General features: G+C 39.1%; 1 pseudogene; it reads left to right on the top strand.

The window, feature by feature from the left end:
• Positions 1-2,537: 2,537 nt before the first annotated feature.
• On the top strand, positions 2,538-3,392 carry LOC105985690 (annotated as a pseudogene).
• Positions 3,393-5,161: the final 1,769 nt, after the last annotated feature.

Genomic DNA, 5,161 nt, shown 5'->3' on the forward strand with positions numbered 1-5,161 from the left:
TATATATTACAGACTGTGATAGACAAATTGCTCCAGGAAAGTTAGAATGAACTTGTGACTTTAAATGAGCATCATTATTCCACAATACTGTGAATTTCCGGAAATTATGTAATCACTTAATCACAATAAAAAAAAAAGAACCTCGGGGAAGGGAGGGAGGGAGGGGATGGTAGGGGGAAAACAATGGAGCGGGTAACAATGTTCAAGAGGAAGTGTACTCATTGCCTCACTCATGTAACTGTAACCCTCTGTATAGTATCTTTACAATAAAAAAAAACATTGCTGTTACACTTGAAATTCTTATTTTTCTCCCTCTGACTTATAAGATAGCCAATGTTTAGTGATCAGAAGGATATTCCCATCCAGTGCTTGTACTTCCTTGTATACTAATAAATTCCTCTATGTGTGTGTGTATGTATGTATGTATGTATGTATATATGTATGTATGTGTCCTGGTTCTTGAATTGAAAGCCTGGACACTGTCCCTGAGCTTCTTTGGTCAAGGTTAGATTCTACCACCTGAGGCAAACCTTCACTCAGAGATTTTTGAGTATCTAGAGTTACAGTAATGAACCATTAGTGTTTATGTTCATCTGTTGTTACTATGTGTTTTCATAGCAATGAGATTTGTCAACATTATTTCTGACTTCAGAGCTGCAGCTCTCAAATCTTTCTCTTCTGTGTCATATGAGCTAAATATAGCCTTTGGGCCATCTAGGTTTATAGAACTCTCTCATACCTGGAGATTATGATTCTGTATGAAGGAGAAGATACATGAAGGGTTCAACCATACTGATTTAGATTCAGCGATAGGAGAGTACATCATAATGGGATATGATAAAGTTAATTTGATTTATATCCTCTCATGCTCATTGTGTTAATTCACATGTGTTACAGAAACATTGGGAATTGATTCCAGTGACTGAATTAATTATAGAATGAATTATTTTTGAGTAGTAATAATTAATCTTGGAACACTTACTGAATTATCTAACCACATTTCAGATCACTGTAATAAGCTGATAATACTGTAAAAATGACTTAGACTGAAAAATTACTTTTCTGTTATATTGCAGTCCAAATGAGTCAGGCAAGAATTTCTCCTGTAGGCAGGGACAACACAGGGAAATAGGTTCATCTTGTTGTGTCTAGGCTCTTGAATATTTGCATGCAGTAGAGGAATCACAGAACCAGTCTACATAAGTGGATGGACTAAAACACAGTCACATAATCACATTCCCAAGAGGGCTTGGGAAATGTAGTGTACTTGAGTACATTGGGCTTGGCAAGAGAAGAACATTGGTCTTGGCAAGCCAGCTATTAGTTTCTGCCACATGTAATGTGCCTTAGAGTACAACATGGGTTAAGAAGGGGCAACTGGGGTTTAGAGGTTATGGAAGCATGCCACTATATAGCCTGAGATAGAGGATTGAGACAATGAAATGAGAAAGCATGAGTTATGGAATAATTACTAAGAAAAAAGGGAGAAGATCAGATGTACAGGCAGGGGAACGAATAGGGTGATTGTGCTTACGTGCCTTCCTCATGTAGGTCTGCAGGAGATAAACCAGAATTTACTTCAAGGAACAATGAGTGAGAACAAATTGGTTCACAAAATGAGCAATGCTCTATAATAATCATAGGAAGAAATTAAAAATAAACAATATATAAATTTCTTCTCCTCTAAAATCTTGCAGTTTTGACTGGATGTGAGCAGTCTAGGTTGCCAGATATGACTAGATACATGGGGAAATGAGACTTGTCGTTTATCTCATGGTAGTTGTAGTCAAGTGCAATTCAATAACTCATCTAAAGAATAGAAGGGAAGGAAAGACTGATGGGGAAACCATTGTGACTGTGTCTCTCTAAGGATTTTCCAAAGGAGAAAGCCTAGTAAAGGCAGTGATGAAAATCTACTTGGCAAAAGGGACAGCTGTGAAGAAAATTCCCTGGGCCTATTTTGGTAGGACTTAAATGCAGTCATCTGGGTGACTGAGATCTTCCAGTGCCAGTGTAGATGTCTGTTCTATCCTGGGTTCTGGAAATCCTGTATCAGGTGACTGGGAATATTTCCAATTCCCAAATTAATCTTCCTACTAAAGGAGCCTCAGCACTAGAATAGATTGTGAAGGACTGCAAAATGCTGTCTCTTTATTTTCATGTACGTGATCAGTAGTGTGGGACACTGGCTGCTCCAGGAGGTTGTAAGGTCTGAGAGAGGGATGTGAAAGGCAAAGACTATGATCTTAAGAATATGAATGAAATGATCAAATCTGAGAAGTTGGTAATATCCATAGAGATGATAAACACAAGTACATCCAATTTACAGATTTCTCGTTTTTGAAATGAATATCTAGGTGTGAATGACAGTTAATCCCATTAACTAAGGAGGTTCCCCCAAACAGTGGGTTCCATTGGGATTTCATGAACTCAGTTTTTCAGATAGCTGATCACTTAAGCCAAGAGCAGTGGATTTGAAAGGTCAGGTACTACACTACTAAATCTGGGTTCCTTTCCTCTTGCCTGCTGAAGGAGCCATGAGAGAAGAAAAACAGTCTGCTACCACAGAGTTCATCCTCCTGGGAGTGACTGGACAGCAGGAACAGGAAGACATCTTCTTCATCCTCTTCCTGCTCATTTACCCCATCACACTGGTTGGAAACATGCTCATCATCCTGGCCATTCTCTCTGATGTTCGCCTCCACAACCCCATGTACTTCTTCCTTGCCAACCTCTGGTTGACATCTTCTTCTCATCTGTCACCATCCCCAAGATGCTGGCCAACTATCTCTTGGAGAGTAAAGCTATTTCCCATGTGGCTGCTTCATGCAGATGGATTTTATATTAGCTTTTGGTAACACTGACAGCTATGTCTTGGCTGCAATGGCAATTGATTGAGCCGTGGCCATCAGCGTCCTCTTCATTATTCAATGATTATGAGACCCTGTTCTTGTGTCCTGATGGTTGTTGGTTCTTGGGCAGTTGTAATCATCATTTCCTCACACTGTACTCACAGCTGGCTTACTGTGACATTGCTCCTTTGCTCAAGTTGTCCTGCTCTGACATCCGCTGATGTACCCTGGTGCTGGCGTTTATCCTGTGCCACTGTTTTGCATCATTATCTCCTATGTTTGGGTCCATCTACTAAGGGCATACTCAAAGCCTTCTCCACCTGTGGCTCTCACCTCACTGTGGTTTCTTTGTATTATGGGATGGTCATGAGCATGTACTCCCAACCTCTGACCAGTTACATCCTGAAGGATGCAGTGGTTACTATGATGTACGCAGCTGTGACCCCAATGTTAAATCCTTTCATCTACAGCCTGAGAAACTGGGACATGAAGATGGCTCTGGGGAAACTCTTCAGCAGAAGTTCTTCATCCCCACTGTGAGATCACACACAGGGCTGGAAATACAGAGTAAGAACTTCTATCAGATCCAAGTCCAATGCTGCCTCCTATCAGATGCTGCCTTTATCTTTCCAGTCTGAAATTTGTTTTGTTCAGAAATTTTATAATAGTCAGATCACCAATTTGTTGAAATCATCCCTTCCAATTCAGTTTTGGTCTTCTGTGATAGTGACAGCATTGAATTCATGTTTATGCTTCTGTCCAGCGAATAAATATGGAAAAGTCGGGGTCATGTCTTCCTCACCCCCATATTAAAAATGATTATATTTGTCCTGTCAATGTCTTTAAGTGTGGCTGCAGTAGCTCATGCTTTCAGGTCAATACAATTTTCATATAAAGTTTTATTTGACTCTTCAATAATCTTCAGTGGGCAGGAGCTGTCTTTATACATGGTTGTACATTCACAATCTTAGACCTGTAAAATGAATCTTGAACAACATTAATGGAGAATAAATAAATGAAAGAAAATATTAGTCTCTGAGATGTAATCTGATAATGATTAGGGATAACAGTATAATTTACCCATGCTTTAAAGAAATGGAACTGGGAAGATATTTTTGTGCTTATTTTAGTTGATTAATCTCTCCCTTCCTTCCTCCCTTCCCCTCTCCCCCTCTCTCTCCTTCTGTCTCTCAGCATTACAAGTGTTTAAACTCATGTCCTTGGGTGGGTGGATAGATTGTTCTTGCACTTGAGCCACACCACCAGCCCTTTGTGATATTTAAACAAATATTTGAATAGTATCTTGTACTTATGCCTGACTATGGCCTGGATCATGATCCTATTTATTCTTCCTTCATATATGGGATGACATGCATATGTCCTCATTATTATTGGTTGAAACGAAGTCCTGAGAAGGTTTTGTGGCCTCAAACTAAAATGCTACCACTCAGCAACTAAGAGTCCAGGTGTGAGCTATGCCATGCATGGGTTGGTGTATTTATTTTTCAGATGTCTCAGGCTTTTATCTGGGATGACCACAGACAGTAATCTTCCTGCTTATGTCTCTTATGTAGCTAGAATTCCAAGTGTGTGCTACCATGCCTGTCTTATCTGTTCAGTGCCCTCTTTTTGTATGGATGGGGTTTCAGTTTCAATCCTCCTGATCTACATCTCCCAGTTGGCTGTGATTACCAACAAGAGCCACCCATGCCTGGTGAAAATATTTCATTTCACATCTAAAGATGCGAAAACTTCCCAAATTCTTACAAAATGACACTAATCAAGGTTTGTTACGTAGTAAGATAATAAAGATTTTATTTAATTAAGGTGATCATTTAATTATATTATGAAATAAAGCAACAGTGATCAAACAGTTGGGGCCATGAAGGAAATAAAAGGCAGCACTGGAAATACCAGGGTCCTGTTTCTCCAGTGTGATTCTGTAAGAGGGAGGCTTTGATTAGGTGACTCCTGACTTTGTAGGCAATATTCCCAGAATAGGTAGTGACTGCAGCAGGTCATTAAATTCCCACCGAGAAGCCTGACTGTCTATAGCTGCATTCTACCTAGAAGATTATTTTTAAAAATTTCAAAGTATTTGTAATATTGCCAATTGCTCAACAACCTTATATTTCCAATGAAGTTAATAATTAAAGAGATTGAGTATATGACAGTGTACACATTGTTCTAATTTTTTCTTAGCTACCAGGAAAAAAATTCACATATTATTTAAATCTTCTGAAGACAATTCACATTATTGGGAATTTGTCCATGGATGTTGGAGGGGCTCATATTTTAAAAAATACAGT

Source organism: Dipodomys ordii, unplaced genomic scaffold, assembly GCF_000151885.1.
Source record: "Dipodomys ordii isolate 6190 unplaced genomic scaffold, Dord_2.0 Scaffold31, whole genome shotgun sequence".
Lineage (NCBI taxonomy): Eukaryota > Metazoa > Chordata > Mammalia > Rodentia > Heteromyidae > Dipodomys > Dipodomys ordii.